Source organism: Varanus komodoensis, unplaced genomic scaffold (assembly GCF_004798865.1).
Source record: "Varanus komodoensis strain SLA01 unplaced genomic scaffold, ASM479886v1 scaffold50, whole genome shotgun sequence".
NCBI lineage: Eukaryota > Metazoa > Chordata > Lepidosauria > Squamata > Varanidae > Varanus > Varanus komodoensis.
The window spans coordinates 2810984-2828430 of NW_025336088.1; the positions used below are offsets into that span (position 1 = coordinate 2810984).

Consider the following 17447-nt stretch of genomic DNA (forward strand, 5'->3'; position numbering starts at 1 on the left):
TGCTGCTAGGTTTCACTGTGGCTTTTACTTGTAGTTTACACTGAAGTTCTAATCTTTTATCATATTGGAGTCTGTAATTTTTGTGAACTACCCAGAGAACTTTGGCTTGTTGGACAATTTATAATGGAAATAAATAAATAAAGGTATCATAAAGAAGGTTCCTTTGGAGGAGGGCGAGGTATGAAGGAACTATGAGCTATGTCACCATATGTATGCATGCTCAGGGAGGGAGCTCTGGGCAGTGGGGACAGCAAAGAGAGAAAGGGCAGAGTTAAGACAGCAGGAGACCTTTGGACATTTGAAGATGGGTTGCAGGAACCAGAGGCTTCCTCATTATCACTGCAACCATTCTAATGAAGCTGGATAAGAGGCACCCAGAGGTGAGCTTTGTGCGCTAAGCTAGGAATGAAAGGGGCTGGTGAGGTAAGTATAGTCCCAGTGCTGGTGCCTTCTGCATCCTTGCATGGCCACCTTGAGAGCCATTTTTGGTGGAAAGGCAGGATCTAAAAGCAGTCAGTCAATAAAGAGCCACTGCTACACTGGCTGTGTATCCCTTGGTGCTCCCATGGTTGTCACTGTTTTTAAGTGGGAAAGGAAGGAGGCAGGTTTAGGTCATCTCAATATGCAGGCAGCACTGTTATGAATGGGTAGATGTACATATACATATAACCATCATCTGGGCACACACCCTTATCTGTGCATTTATTTTGGTCTAGTTTTCACCTATATTTAAACAAAGTGATGAGGCAGCTGACAAATTACTAGACTGGCACAATAGAACCATTTTAAGATATATGTATTTACTTGGTTACCTTTCGAAACCATAAAATGCAACATGGTAAAACACAATATAAAAGTTTAAAACTACAGTATGAATCCAAACTGAAAAAATAAAAACCAAAAGAAAACATAGCAGTGGTACAAGGGTAAAAACAAATTGTAAGATAAAAATGCCTGGTAAAATGTCTTCACTTGGCACCAACACACAAATCAGATACACAGCAAGCCTCTCTGAAGAGCTTAACAACCAGCATGCCATCATAGAAATGGCCCTCTTCTTAGTAACCACCCAAATCATGTGGTAGGAGCTCATAGAGAAGGCCCTCTGAAGATGATCTTAGGGTTTCCTTGAGTAATCTGCCCCCAAGTCCTTTAGAGCTTTTTAAGCATAGTTAAGCATAGAACTGGGGCAAGAAACTGACCAGAAGCAGGTCCAGATGGAAAAGTGCTGGCATAATACAATCATTGGCCAGTCCTGCTAACAATCTTGGTGCCTTATTTTGGACTAGCAGAATTTTTCAGGCCATTTTCAAAGGCAACTGCATATGTAACATATTGCAGTATTCTAGACAAAAGATTATCAGAACACAGATAACTACAGGTAGACTAGCTTTGTACAGATAGAATAACAGTTTATATACCAGTCTATGCTGGTAAAAGTACCTTGTGCCTCTGAGGTCACCTGTGCCTCTAGTGGCAATTCTAGACCTAAGAACATCCCCAAACCACAATCCTTACGAGTAGGTGCAACCTTCTAGAAAAGGTTGAGTAATTTTAGTGCTTTAGCAAATTAGCCAGTTATAGCAATCAATTAAAACACTTTGACCAATGAAAAGGTATCCCGAATTAATCAGTCAAGTTTCAAATTTCAAGTTTATATGGTTTAATACCTATAGGCCATGCAACACAATTTAAGAATTTAAAAACACATTTTGACAAAAATTTGCCACATCTACAATACAGTATTTACAAAAACTGCTCAGAAGTAATTAATCAGTCAAATTTTAAAAGAATTTCACATACTTTTTAACATGAGTGCATGCATTATTTTTAAAAAGCCAAATTCTACCTTCTCAGAAGTGCACATATGCATTGTTTTAAACAAATACTACTTTTTGAGAAGCTGTATCATGCAAATTTAACTGACACAGATAACCCACTCAAAGTTCAATCTATTTGTGTCTACTCAGAAGTAAATCACTTTTAATTAAATGAGGCTTCCTTATGGGTAATTTGGTGTAGGATTGCAGCCTAAAATGTATTTGAGGGGGAGAAAGTTCTGATTAAAACAACTCCTATATAGACATTTTATATACTTATCGAGAACCTCTTAAGTGTACTTTTTTCATAGAGATTCAAAGTGTAACTCCTCAGACCTGGCTTGGTGGTCAGCTCCAGCTGACTGGGGGCTCCAGTCCACCCCTCTGTGCTCCCTAATATGGCCCCACACCCTTTCTTCTAACCTCCAATAATTTGGTGATTTCCCAGCTTTGGTGCATTTTCTTCCACATTCAGTAACTTTGATTGTCTCTCCTAAGGCATTTAGTTATTGGCAGTAAGAGCTCTATCCCATATATTCTGGAATTTTTGGCTCCACCAGTTTTGCTGCTGGAATGTGATCCTCCAAAACATTCTTTGAAATGGAATTTGGCCCTTGATTTGAAAAAGTTTCTGTTTCCCATGATAAACAATGTGTTATAATTCAAATTAAGGGAATGATCCTATGGCCCCAGGACAGAATCTGGGGGGTGCATAACATAGCCCAGGTGCTGAGCTCGAACAACATCAAAGACAGCACTCCAGTTCTGGAGCTGGGAATCATGGCTGCACACCTCCATCTTTGCCCCTTGGCAACTGACACAGAAAGATCCCTGCCAGCTCTTTGTGGCCAGAAGAGTGGCATCAGAGAGGGCCAAAGGGAGTTGGGAAAGCCAGTTGCTGTTGGTGCACATTCTCAAGGGGGCCTGGCTGGACTTCAGAGGAGGAGGAAGAACAGGAGGAGGGCTCAGAATGTGGGCCATTTCCAGACATTGAGCTGAAAGAAATGGAGATGCTTCTCTCAAGGCCAAGCTCCCCAGATGGGCAGGCAGCTTCTGAGAATAAACAAGATGTACAGTTAGTGGGAGGGGGCTTGCAACTGGGGAGTTTCTCAGAGACAGGCAAGGTGGGTATGGCTCTCGACCCCATGATGCAATGTCAGCAGCAGAGGGGGCCCAATTAGAAAATTGCCGTACAGAGAGAGAGCGTGCTTATTTTTAGAGGGCCCCTCCCAAAAGGATCAGGCCCAGGCATGCTCATAAGGAAAGTTCTTGGAGACAAAGACTAGACTGGGTTCAGTGAACCACTCTGTGCATGCTCCAGAGATTCATTATGGGTGTTTTTGCTTCTGGAAAATGCTTTGGTCAATACAAGACATTTTGCAAGAATGTGCGAAGGGAGGAACCCCAGCTTACGATAATAGGGGCACTTCAGGGACAGGGAGTAGAGAAGACTGAGATGGTAAGGATATGAGGCATCCTGTAGCCACTCCAGCTTCCTTCCCTCTTCCTTCCCTCTTTGCCCACTCCAGCAAAAATCCAGAGTGGGAGGAACGGGCAGGCAAAGATTGTCTCTGCTGCTGTTCTCCTGCTGCTTAGTAAGTGTGAGCCTCAGCTCCAGCACTTCTCAATTGGACTATGCCCTAAACATTTTTCCTCTAAATACATAACCAGAGATTCATCACAGTCTTCTACTCACCTTCAGTTCCTTAGGCCTTATGCATTTTCTTCATTTAGTGAGTATACTGCATTTTCCCTTATCAAGATGTCCAAAAGAGACAAGAGCTGCTCAGATTTAGCACAGTAGAAATGTAGATAAGGACAGAAATCCTGAGTTACCCACATGCTGTTACCACTTGTGGCCCAAGAGTAGCTGTTCCCAGCACCCAAACAAAATCATTGTCAGTGTGAGGCTCAGATGGGTTTCCACAGGCAACTGGCTCCATCCAGAGTGCTGGTGTAACCTCCATGAAGGCTCCATTTCACAGGCCCATCAATCTAACCTTCTTCATGTAGGTCAACTGGAAACAGTGCTCACCCCTGCTGCAGATCATGAAGCAGCTCCCGTACTGTTTCTCCCTGAGCTTTGCGGACAACCCATGGACAGATTGTTTTCCTCCAGTGGGTTCCCTCCTCTATCAGTGGGCACTGTAAAGGAGTTACCTGGCTGTGGTGACAGCTGTCCATGGGGTGGCTAGGTCTAGCCACGCTTTTAATTCCTCCAAAGACCCCAGGAAATCTTTTTCAGTAGACTGGTATGCTGTGTGGCCCAAGCTATAGTGTATCAGTCCCTGATTACAGACTATTTCTCTCCTTCACTCCTCTTCGCCCTTAAGTAAAAGTAGGTAATGCCTGGATGTGGGGTTAGTTCAGCCTGGCCTCACAATCAATGTCTGTGTGCATGTGTGTGTTTGTGCTTGCCAATTTATTAGCGTTATTCCAACATTGTGATGCAGGAGGAGTAAGGGAAGCAGATGCTCCTTGGTTGTAGTCTTTATTGTTACCTAGAGACAAGCTACTGGCGTTTTCCCAGCCAACCCCCCCCCCCCCGATTCCCCTAACTCAGTTCCTTCTGCATTCTGCAAAAGGAAATTTATGGTATGCCCACACCATGTGTTTTAACTCCTTCCTTCTCAGATGGCAGAGAAGCAACAACCTCAGTATAATGTGTGTTGTGCCAGGGCTCCCTAGTGCTCAGCCTCGGAATCTATCTTTAATACCAGTGCTCTGAGATGAACATAGGCCTAGGAGCATGCACCAAGTGCCTTTCTCCTCATCTCTTAGAGACTGAAAGGAGCTGAGCATTCCACAGTTCCTGTTTTGGCCTTCAACCAGCCACTCTTTCTCAACCAGAGTCCTCCAATTTGCAGTTTGGGGATATAATTAGCCAGGAGGGGGAAAGCTAGCATTCCATGGCATGACAGCTGTTTTGCATGTAGAAAGGTCCAGGTTCAATCCTTAGCATCTTTAGCTAACAGATCTAAAATAGATCTGAGAGGAAGACCCTCTGCATGAGACCCTGAGCAGCTGTTGCCCTTTAAAGGGGCAGTGCTGGGTTAGATGGAGCAATGTCCCTGGAAAAGGCAGCAAGTTCTTGTGATTCTGGAATCTAGGGAGGAAGACTTCCATGTAAATATAAACCAGTCAATGGGAATGCAGTTGCAACACCAACCTGCATCACAATAGAAAGCAGTTCTTTCACTGGGGGGAAGAGAAAGTTCTGCTACTGAAATACCCCGCCTCTTTTGCAATAGCAACCTACACTGCAGTCCGAAAAGCAATGAGGGGGAATTAAGCAATCGCAACCTACACTGCACTAAAAGAAATGTTCTGATTAAAGGTTGCTCCCTTTCCGGCCAGCTTGATAATTTTAATAAGACAAAAGTGTGCTCTCCTTCCTTAAATAACTAATAGAATACTCTGCAAGCAGAAAGTATGGATGAACAATGAGTTGTAAACAGAATGCCCCTGTGCTTTGACATTTCAGAAAAACTGTATTCTAAACACAGTGGTGCAGTTTAGGCACTGGATTTATAGTATGGGGTCTGCCCACTCTTTAGATGGTAACCCTTTACTTAAAGCATAATTACTGAAAGCATAATAAGTTAACCCTGCTAATCTGGAGGATTTCTTCCGCATTCTGTTGAGTGGGGCCTTGGACATCTGCCCCCAAATCCTGTCCTTACTGACCTAAGGACAGCCACAGATGCATTACAGCCATGTCATAGCCACATTGATATGGTTTATGGCTCCCCAGCTTTCCTCTGGGGACCAGATGTCAATCTCTAAGGCTGTTCTTTTCAGCATGCCCCAAGTGACCTGGAAGCACCTGTGGACAGAGAGTGGGAGGAAGCAGATTTTCCTGATTTAACCAGGAAAAATGAGAAAGAGTATTTGGAGAGAGTGTGGGCAGCCAGCTAGAATGACTGCAGTTCAAGGAGTCAGCCAGTCCTGCCAGGGTCATACTGCTTCCCAGCTGGTGGACTCCTTGTGGAAATTGAGACACTGTGCAAGAATACTCTGGAACTTTGGCTTGGGTGGTGGTGGTGGTGATGGCCAGTACATCAGAAACAGCATGCAAAGATAAGCATGTGTGTGTCCTTTGAGCATGACTAGCTCTCCCAAGCAAATAGAGTGAGCCACAGAATCTGTTGTGGTTTCCACCGGGTTGTGGGGTGCACACTCAGTTTGCATAGGATATTTCCATCCTGGATATATTTCCTTTGACTACTTGGGATTTGTTTGTGCTGGCTTGGATTTTAAGGGTCTTGGGACATATCATGAATGCTGCTAGGGATGTATCACTGCCTATATGCTCGCTTAATGCATCCATGCAATACATTGTCTACTTGTATATAAGGAGTGACCAATTTGTGGTTCTCCTGGGCCCCATCCCTTGCTATTGCTATGCTAGCTTGGGCTGGTGGGAGTTGCACATAAAAATATTTGTAGGGCCACATGTTGCCCACCCTGCTTCTATACTTTAACATTGTGGCATAATAGAATGCAACATCTACTCCTTCAGCACTTCGGCCAACAGAGCTGATGTGCTTTTGCTTAAGATCTAGTAGACCCACAGATTTCCATCCACCCCATTTGCACAGATTGCATATGTACACATGCTATTTCCACCAGCCTTCCCCAGCTTGGAATCCCCTAGATATGCTGACAATGCTGTATGTTGAATATGGAGTTGTACCTCTGGAGGGCACCAGTCTGGGAAGGCTGCTTTGCACATTGTGTATAACGTGCCACAAGCAGGCAAGGTATCCTATCCTGGAAGTTTTTTACTTTGTGCAAACCCAACTGAATGTTTTTTTTAATTATTTAAATGAAATATTTAAAAACTCACTGATATTTCTCCAGTATAGCATACTAAAATCAGTAATTTCACATTATAGTTAAAACATGCTGAGATTCAAAGCCTTGGACACTTGTCTTTTTTCCTGGAGACTATATCCTAGCTGAATGGAGACATTGGTTGACAAGTTATTCAAGGGGAGAAATTAGTTCCCCCATCATATAATACCAAGGGACTTTCAGCCCAAGAGGCAAATTCCATATCGGAGAAGCTTTTGGGGGCTACATTCCAACAGTGGATGAGCTAAATTGCAAAAGAGCCCAAACACTAAGAATACTAGTGTATTTTAGCTCAACTCTGTTATTGGCAGCCTTAGAAGAAGCACTAGAACCCTTTAGAATCAGGCAGGGGACTGCCCAAAGCCTGGAAACCACCAAATGATCAGTGACAGGAGGAAAAGCATGGGACTGGAGGAGGGGTGGTGGTGGTGGTGGTGGTGGTGGTGATGATGATGATGTATTACTTTTCTGTACTTCCCGTAGCAGAAGCTCTCTGAGTAGTCCTCAACAGGATATAAAATATAATACATAAAACAGAATTTAGAACATTTTAAAAAATAATTAAAATACAATAAAAAGACCCAAGCAAGAAGAAAGGGAAAAGGCACCTCGATAAACCCATCAAGCTTCTGGATGACCAGAGAGACCTTTAAAGGCTGTCTTAACCTGGTGCTGAAAAGCTGGCAAATTTGGCGCCAGGTGGACCACAGCAGGGAGGTTGTTCCAGAGATGTGGGGCCACTGCAGAAGGTTCTGTGCCCCTCACATCCATACACACCATTTTAAAAATTCTGTTCATTTCAAAATGCAGCAGGATGCATGGATGACCATTTTGGACAAGATGCTGTAAGTATGCTTGCAATCAAAGGCAGGAGTAATACAGTTTCTTTTAGACTCTGCCCTGTGATCTCTCAAGCAAGTCTGTCAGTTGCTCCAGAGCTCCACTCCTAGGTGGATCATGGACTAGGCTGCACCAGTATTTGCCTTACTACTCCTGCCCCTCTTGATTCTGGAATCCCGATCACCAGAACGTAGCTGTTTGGAGTACTCTGTGCACCATTGCTTTATGTTATCAATGCACCAGCATTATCAGTTATCCCCCCCCCCATTTTCTTTCTTTCTTCCTCTCTTCTTCCCCCACCCTCTCTCAGCAAGTTTTTATGTGATTACAAGCACTGCATGGTAATTAGTGCTAAACTCATTTGCACAACTACAGTTAATTGGCTACAACAATTAATTAATGTGTTGGAAATTTGGCACCAGAATAAAAAAAAAGTTTTTTTTCATCAAACAAAAGACAGAAGTTAAAGAAGAGACAGACAGAAGGAAAGGCAAATTGAGTGCGCTTGGATCGCCCACACTGCCCCCCTAGAACAAAAAAGCAAGAATATCATAGTGTTGTTTGCAAACTACAGAGTCCTGCAAACTTTTGTTTGGTATTTGTCACCCTAAATTCTTTCTCTTTTATACCTTATCTTTTATTCCCCCACCCTTTTTAATTCCTTCATTTATTTTGTGTTTCCTTTTTTAAAAGATTTTTTTTACAACTTAAGCAAACTCATTTCACTGATAAAATATAGCATGACTAATGACTGGAGCATGTAGAAATCATTGGGAGAATGTCCTTGGAAGACGAATGCATTTTCAGCAGAATAATTAACTTAATTAACAAATTCACATGCATATTCATCAGGCTATTAATGTCTTCTCAGCTCAGCTTGATGAACATTGCGGTAATAACAATCTCATTTGCATACTGCATTCTACTGCTATCCAAAAAAAAAAAAAAAGTAACATACACAAACACACAGAAAGGAACATGCTTTCACCACCTTTCCCTCTCACCACCTTCCCATTGCAACATACACTGTATGTTTAGAATGAAGTTGGCCCATTTCAACATGGTTTGTGAAGATGGAACATGCATAACTAGCCAACCTATCTCATGTGTGTGAGTCGTGCGTGTGTGTGTGAACTTTCCTATGCCTGTCTCTCTCTATCTTTCCTATCTCTCCCCAGGGAAGCCTTGGCACGGGTTCCAACTTTTTCTTCACTCTTCCCCCTGCTGCCAAGCGGCGTCAACACAAAATTGCCATTTTCCCCAGCTCTCTACGGAGCAATCTTGAAAAGCAGTAAGGTGTGACGCCAAAGGACTGCCAACTCGGCAGCAGTGCCTGCGGAAAAACCGCAGAATGGAGGCAGAGAAATAGGATGGTGGTGGGTGCTGGGTTTTTTTCCTACTGGCGTGTGGAGGGCTTGGGAGGAGGGGTGGCGGGGGGGTTGAAAGAGAGAGAGGGAAAAAATAACGTAGCAGCTGTCGGCCTAATTCCACTAACACTCTGCTTGTGGTCATATTAGAAAAACAGATTATACTCCTTTGTGGCACTCATTTATTCCTGACATACGTTAACATTCTATATCTTAATTCTGCCCGCCTTTGGTCAGACCAGTGGACTTTGGGGCTGGTTTTCCATGAAGTGTATTGAACAGGCCAGGGAAGCAAAACAGAATATAGATTTTTCTTCCTCTGTCATAATACCAGAACTCAGGGTCACTCAATTACATTGATTGGCAATAGGGCCAGAAGAGACAAAGAGAAGTACTATATCACACAAAATGCAGTTCACATACAGAATACACTTTCACACGAGGTGGCGATGGCCTCTAGCTTAGATGGTTTTTTAAAAGGGTGAAAAATATATTAGCCAGGATAGCCAAGTGGCATCCCCACGTTTGGCTGCTGTGTGCCCCTGAATACCAGTTTCTGGGGGGCAAACAGCATGGGGGAAATACTGCCCTTCTGCCCTGCCTGTGGGCTTCCTGAAAGCACCTGTGTGGCCACTTTGGAAACAGGACGCTGAAATGATTCATCAGGACTTTCATTATGACCTTAACATAGGACGACAGTGTTTGCAAAATGTCGGTTTTGTACTTGTGCCTTTAAGAATGCAAGCTACCCGCTGCATCCCCTCCCCAATTTATGGTCCTAGGGCATGTTCTGTTATGCAGCCACCTTGCTGAAGCCAAACAGGTCTAGTTATGTGGAGTGCTTAGATGGAAGGCTATCCCACATCCTACATATGCAGCTCTGTATACCACTGTGGAAGGAAGGTGGCATATGCTGCACATATTATACGTGCCATGCCTACATGACTTAGGATGGATGCAGACCAAAAACTGCGTTCGCACAGAACATTTGGAAGTAAGCACAAATGCTTCAGTGGGGCTAGCAACTTCTGTGCTCAAATATTAGGGCATCTTGAGCAGAGTGCCTCTGAACATTTGCAGAATGCCATTGCCGCAAGGAAATAACGACTCTTATTCTCTCCCAAGGAAGGACCGCCATTCAAAGTGCCTTGTACGTGTTGAGCATGCTTCCCTTTTTGAGTGGAAGCAAATAAAGATATCAATAAAAGGACAAAGAGTTTTGTCCTGTGCAGAGGTCTGCCTACCACCCCCACTGCCTGCCTTCAAAAGGCAGGTCCTTTTTGTTTTTAAAAGAATAAATATAAACAAAGTATATAGTATAAGAAATTAAAAAGTACAAGGGATAACAATTAAGTGTCTAAACACGATCACCCCAAATTCATACACACACATCTGCCCCGCTGTTTGGCAGATGACCAAGACAGTGCAATTCAGGCAGGCTGGCAGCTCTACAGAATGCATGCCCATGCTTAATGAATTGAATACGCCGTAACATCCACTTTGTGCAATTGGTTGTCTTGGGGTAACAACCCCTGCACAGGCTTCCATCTATTTTTCTTTCTTTTTCCATTAAAGCATGGTTCATAATCAGAGATTGAAAGTGAGCTGAAACAAAGCTATTATGGGCACTTCCTTTGCCAGGTCTGGCTCATTTGGCCTCTCAATGGATGAGCCAGCTCTAAAGCAATCACCTCAGCCTTGATCTCCCACCCTCCAGGTTCCCCTGCTTCACTCTCTTCCTGACTGCTTTATCCATCCCCTGGGGCAGGTCTTCATCTTCCTTCTCCCTGTCGCTTCCTAAAGCATCTGAGGATGGTTCCTCTTGGCTCTGAACCAAGAGTCACTCCAAATTGAACCAGATGTTCCCTCTACCTCCTTTACAGCAACTCTCACTTCCCCTTCAGTGCACACTGCCTCCGCAGCCCCCTCCCTCTCCTGTCCTCCACCCTGCTGCATTTCTCATTCTGGGGTTGCAAACAAAATGGAAAAGAGAAATTCACAGATGCAACCAGACCACACGAGAATCTTGAGCCATATTGGACTTCTACCTTATTTTGCATGAGCTTCGGTTTCAACTGCATACAACATTTGCATAAGAAACATTCAGCAAGGCTACATTCTGCATGTATTCCTGTACATTTCCTTGTGCCTCTAAGCACAAAACATGACATGACAACAGCAATTCTAATATAATAACAATAACAACAACGACAATAATAATAGTAGTGTCACGAGTGCATGTGGCATTTCACAGAGGGCAAGAGGACAGGTTCCTGCTGCAAGGAGTTTACAATCAAAAATTTGACCCAAGAGACAAAGGAAGATGCAGTGGGGTAAACAGGGATGAAATATGGTATTGTTTCAGCTGCACATGCTTAGGCTGAGTTTCAGGAATTATAGCAGGGTATGAGAACTAAGGAATTGTTCCAAAGCCTTAATGGAAAAGGTGGCCTTTTAAGGAGAGATCTGAAGGAACAGAGAAGTGGCATCACACAGGTGTTCTGTAAGGCAAGGTCAACCCTACATGGCACCAAGGGAGAGGGGGTCTTTTGTGGAGCAGGAGAACTTCAGGTGGTGAGAGTGGGAGAGCTGGAGAAGTAGAGATCCTGGGCTGGTATGTGTCTGGATGTGGAGGCTTGAGGAAGGCAAGGGCATGGAGAACTTGGACAGAAAGGACCCAGAGCTTGTGCTGGGTCTGCAAGTGGACAGGAAGCCACGGTGGGAATTTCAGGAGGGGCTTCACATGATCAGAGTGAGGAAACAGTGAATGATGTTAGCAGCAGCATGCTGGAGAGACAGAAGGGAAGCATGATGAGACAGTGGGTAGGTTTGCATGGCATGATAAACCACCTTATCCTTGACATGCCCAGTGTAGGGTTGGTCTGGGTAGTGGGCCCATCAATCCTCCCACAGGGATGCCAGGAGACACTGAAGGAGCACTCAAGTGTCCCCATCCCCCTCCACCTTAGCTCCTTTCTCTCCTTAAAGTATATTTTCCTTTCTTCTTTGTTTTTGAAGATTGCAGAAGGCTGCTTTTGTAATACCTATTTTGGCAGCTATGAGCCATCCCTCTAAGATGCCCCAGTGCAATTTGCTTCAGTATGTGGGTAAAGTTGAGGAATGGGGAGGGGGTGTTGCCATGGTCTATTAAAATGTTGTCCCTCTAACTCTCCAGACTGTGTCCATCTGATTGGTAGTCTGGAGTGTCTCCATCTTGTGTTAACTCAGTAAGACAGATTGGGGATTTTTGGTATCCTGCCCCTAACCCTGTGCGGCAGGTCTCCATGTCTGAGCAAACAGAGGTTGTTTCAGAGATGAGGTGGTTTCAGGCCCACTGAAAGAGTTGGCAGCAAGGTTACTGCTAAAAACATGCACATCCCTGAGCTTATCTGGGACGGTGAAAATCTTAACAACTAGGCCAGAAGCAAATGTTCTTTTCATGAGCCAAGTCTTTGAACAAATGGTTGCAAACCAATTTAATGCTCTTAGATTATCTGGATCCATTTCGCTCAGGATTCAGATGAATTTTTGGCATGGAAACAACCTTGGTCCCCACCAGCTTGATACCACTAGCCCTCTCCTGCTGAGTAAGGACACAGAAAAGACTCATCTAGGAAGACTGTGACACATTTGCACAACATGACAAGTTACCCTGCCTGCTTATTATGGTTCCTGTTTGTGTTTTTTACCATGATCTACTTAAGGGACAATCAAGTTGTTTCTACTTTATCGTGGTTTCCATCTTCACTGCTCCTTGCTCCCATGGTTGGCAAGTATCCCATTAGCCTCTGTGCCTGGAATTCAGTCTCTGATTGCACCACTGCTTGTCTATGTTGCCTGCCTCTTACACACCAGTCCACACGTAGAGGCTGGATGGCTGAAGCGGCTTCTGCAGTTGCCACTCTTTCCATAGGACTCTGGGAGTTGATACCAGGACTGCAGAAACCATGATCTTTGGTTTAGACAAGCCAACAAGACATGCTGGTACAGAGAAGCTGTAGACTCCTACACTAATAAGCCGCTATTATTTCTCATAGTGGTTTCTAAAGACCAAATTTACTGTGATGAATTACCATGGCCAGGTTCACACATTACAGGCCACAGTGGTTTCTGTCACTGGATGGTTTGTCATGTTGTCTGAACCTTGTTGTGGACCCATTGCATGGTACTTTTAGTTTCCATGAAACCATGGAAAGAAACAAGGATCTTTTGTACAGTTTCTGCACTTCACCTTGGTTTTATCCAATCATCTGAACCCAGAAATGCAGTTGGGACAACAACTAGAGCCAAGGTTGAAAGCCTGTGATAAGCCCGATCAAAAATGGCATAGGTCTCCTCTGAAAGCTTATTCTGTAGGAATGAGGGCAGGGAAGAAATTGTACTTCTCAGTAATCACTGTGTGTGCCCTGTTGACTAATGGAGCTTTTTTTGGGTGCGCGGAGGCCTGTTACACTTTGGCTTGCAAAAAGAAGAGCTAGATCACTTAGTAGTCCACTGTGGTCAGTTTGTGCAACACTTTGCAGATTAAATTGATTGTATTTCTTCTGACTTGGATGCCATAGTTGATGCAGGTCTGGTGGATGTAGTGGTGGCTCTTGGTTGTCTAATTATAATGGGTATTTTTCCATGTGTACAGCCCAAGCAAGTGGGCAGGATCCTTGGAGAAGTGAGGCCTACCACTTGTGTGTTGAACCCTTGCCATTATTGGCTTAGAATGGCAGCCAAACAGGACTAGCAGGGCAGGTAAAGGTAGTGATACAGCAGGTCCTTTACAGCAGGTTATGGTTCTGTCTCACCTTAAAGGAGGCAATGGTAAGGCTTTTGTTAAAAAACAAACAAACAAACCCAAATTCTCCCTAAACCACATCATACTGGGAAATTTCCAGTTGGTTTCCAATATGTCTTTCTTGGGCATGGTGCTGCAGTGTGTGGTGGCTTCTCACCTTCAAGGATACCTGGTTGGGACAAATGATCTAGACTGGCTTCAGGTTATGGACTGAGGAGACTGCTTTGGTTGTCTTGGAGGATGCTCTACACTTGGATCAGAGAGGGGCACATGTCTCTATTAGTTTACTAGACCTTTGGGTGGCTTTCAGTACTGTTCTTTTGAGACATATGCCTGAGGTGGGACTGAGAGGCACTGTTACACAACGAGGGTGATCTCACTGTGTAATATCCCAGAAAGTTCAAGGGGAGTCAAAACGGTCACATTCCCCTGTCTCTCTTCTGATGTAGCTCATCATATGGAGAGACCACTGTATCTATTTGTTGCTTTATTTTATTTTGCCCCACCTTTCTCCCCAAAATGGAATTTGAGGCAGGTTATAGAATTAATTAAAATTGGTTAAAACAATACAATAAAATACAATACATTCGTGACTGTTGCAAGAGAACATTATTATTATTAATAACACTAACCCCCTTGCCCCAGTTACCGGCTAAGGCCTTCTTAAATGAAGCAATCCTTGTGGGCCCTCAGAAGGACAACAAAGCTGGAGCAAACTTAGCTTCCCTTGGAAGGGAGTTCCACAGTCTGGGAAGGGACACCTAAAAGGCCTTCTTGGGTTGCTGCCAAGCAGTCCTCTGGAGGTGGCCATCTCAAAATTAGGGCCTCTCCTGAAGATCTTAACACTCATGCAGGCTTGTATGGGAGAAGATGGTCTTTCAGGTAGCCTGGTCTCAAGCCATATAGGGCTTTATAAGTTAGAGCCAATACTTTGAATTCTTCCCAGAAACAGATTGGTAGCCAGTGGAGCTGCTGTAACAGTGGAGTCATGTGTTCCCTGTAACCAATTCTGGTCAACAGTCTGGCCACAGCTAAAGCTTCTGGGTCATTTTTTGAAGGTTGCTCCATATTCAGGGAATTACAGTAGGCCAAACCGGATATAACTAAGGCATGTGTGACCGGCCAGATCAGCTGTCTCTAGGCATGGGCACAGTAGGCACACTAGCCTCAGCTATGTCAACATACTTTTTACCACTGCCAAGACCTGGGCAGCCAGCTTCAGGGCCAAGACCAAGAGTACACCCAAACTGCAAAACCAGAGTCTTCAGAGGAGTGTAACCTCATCCAGCATAGGTTAAATCCCTATTACTTGATGAGCTTTTCAACTAAACCCCTGATTTATCTAGATTAAGCTTGTTTGTTTGCCCTTATCCAGTCCATTACCCTCATGAGGCACCACTTTGGAACCAGAACAGCTTTCTTGGATTTAGAGGGAAAAGAGAAAGGAAGTTCATTGTCAGCAGCATACTGGTGGCACCAGAATCCAAAACGCCGGACAATTTCTCAGAACAGTTTCATGTACATGTTAGATAGCAGCAAGTATAAGATGGAACCCTGAGAGGTATCACAAGCCAGCGACCACAGCATTAAATATGGCTGTTGATTCTCTTTGCTGTCTTGGCAGCTTGCAGTGCTATCTACCATTCCATCTTTCTGAGTAGACATACAGTGGGGGAGGCTGCACTGAGTGGCCTTGCTCTTATTTGGATGTTTGGCTCAAGAAACTATTGCTTGCTCAGCTCCATGGATTCTCCAATATGAGACTCCACTGAGACTGGCTTTGTCCCCCATGCAAATTAATGTCTACATGAAATGGCTGAGTGGGGGCATCAGGAGCTTTGGAGTTCATCATCATATTTCTCCTTTTTATCTCTACCAGGTCAGGCTGTGGATGTGCTAAATTGATGCCTGGGTGCAACAATGGACTGGATGAGGGCTGAAACGCCACTGAGTCAAGACAGAGATGGAATCCTATTATGTGCACCTTCATTACAAGAACTTCAATATGTAGCAATTCTGGTAGGTTGTAATTTTTTGTTGTTATTTATTTCATTTCTATATCACCCAGGAGAAAATGTTATCTTGGTGGTTTATGACAGTTCATGAAAACAAAACAGTAAAACAAGTCAGCCTTCTCCTCTCCAGACACAGCTAAATGATAAGAATATTATGCAAATCCCATAATCAAACTACATCATATGAACTCTGGACTACAGTGGCCACTTGAGGTGATTAAGAGCTGCCAAGGTGCCTAAAAGTTGAGGGGATGAACAGCAGCCTGGCCTCAGCCCTGCTTCAATCAACGTCAGCTCCATCACCTAAAAAATGACATTTTTGGGATGTTTTTTGCTCTGCTTTCAAATAATGCAGGCCTTCAAAGAGGCAATGTTTGCTATTTCTGGGGGGGAAATATCACTGGGTACTCTTTTTATATTTACTTAGCTTCCTAGAGAACTTTGTGTTATTGGAAAGCATTCAAATGCCATTAACACCCAATGAATACACATGGAAATATATATGAAGACACTCAACCACAGGTGTCTATATCACCTCTGACCTTATATTAATTGAATGATCTCAGGTTTGAATTTATAAGCTAGGACTGCTGTATCTTAATGCACTGGAAAAGGAGAATCACTGTATTTATTTGGTGAAGAAGTAACAACTATCACGTCTTTTTGGAAACCAAAATGGTACTTACTCAGTGGGCAACCCCTGTAGGAGTTTCTGGTTTTCATTTTCAGTGTGCCCACCAGAATCAAGCTGATTTTCTGGCACACTGGTTTGAGCTTATCAGTTGTTAGTTCGTCTGAAGCCTTGAAAATGTGTGTTACATTATCAAGCAATGTCTGGGCTTGATTCTGAGCTGCTGGGGCATCCTTATGTATGTTAGTATCAGAAACATATCATGTTTTGAATTGCAACTGAGTCACGATTTTATGCCTTACTTTTCAGGTTTCAATGCTGCCTTATTGACCACCAATTTGTATATCATATAAAGTACTGCAAGACAGAATGTCATACTATCTACCTTGCTAAAATGCCAGGATTTAATCATTAATATATTAGTAGCTGTCAGAATTGTACTGGACTGATACTGGGAAAATGGCAGGACTCCCATACCTACAGAATGGTTATTTCAACCTTTGTAAAATGTTCAAAAAATTCAAAAATAAGGTGAGCAAAGATATTCTTGTATTTTTGTGTTCTGTTTTTTGTCAGTGGGAAATGGCAAATGCTTATTGCTTTTTCAAACAATTGTATTGAATGCCTGATAATTATGTATTTAGTTTCTGAAATTATAATGAATAAAAGAAATTGAGATAAAAAAGAGATAGCCCTAGTTTTATGCTTCTTTGCCTTTGTTGTTTCTGAAATTCCTATGAGCAGCATGGCTGACCGACTGTTCTGCCTTTCAAAGCTCCTCTGCCTTTGTTTCATGATTGCATCATGTAATGTATTTACAAACTGCTAAACTGCACAGCCTTGCCAACTGGTATGTCTTTTAAGCTGCTGCATCATGCATTTTTTTTGAAACAAAGCTGCTTTGTTGCATGGCCTTGCCTGCTTTTATGCCTTTCAGTGCTCCTCTGCCTTTACAGAGTGTAGGTGTAGTTGACTTTGACCACAGTGGCCCATTGGCTCTGCCTCTGCCAGTAGCCCACTGTCTGCCCCACCAGCCACAGCAGGCACCAGCTGCCACGACTGTGAAAGAGTCTTGTAGCTAGGGCCAACATTTTTATACAGGCCAGATGAGAAAATCTGCAAAATGACAGC

The 17447-nt window shown here is 43.6% G+C and overlaps 1 protein-coding gene across 2 annotated transcripts in view; it reads left to right on the plus strand.

Annotated features, from left to right (window-relative positions):
- CDK12 (cyclin dependent kinase 12) overlaps positions 1-16956 on the plus strand; it is an 86635-nt gene extending 69679 nt beyond the window's left edge. Inside the window, exons 19-20 of one of the 2 annotated variants that reach the window (XM_044446941.1) lie at positions 15550-15689; positions 16626-16956. The gene's annotated coding sequence lies outside the window, so the exon portion shown is untranslated. The remainder of the gene's footprint in view (positions 1-15549; positions 15690-16625) is intronic. The other variant, XM_044446942.1, reaches the window with a different exon arrangement.
- Positions 16957-17447: the final 491 nt, after the last annotated feature.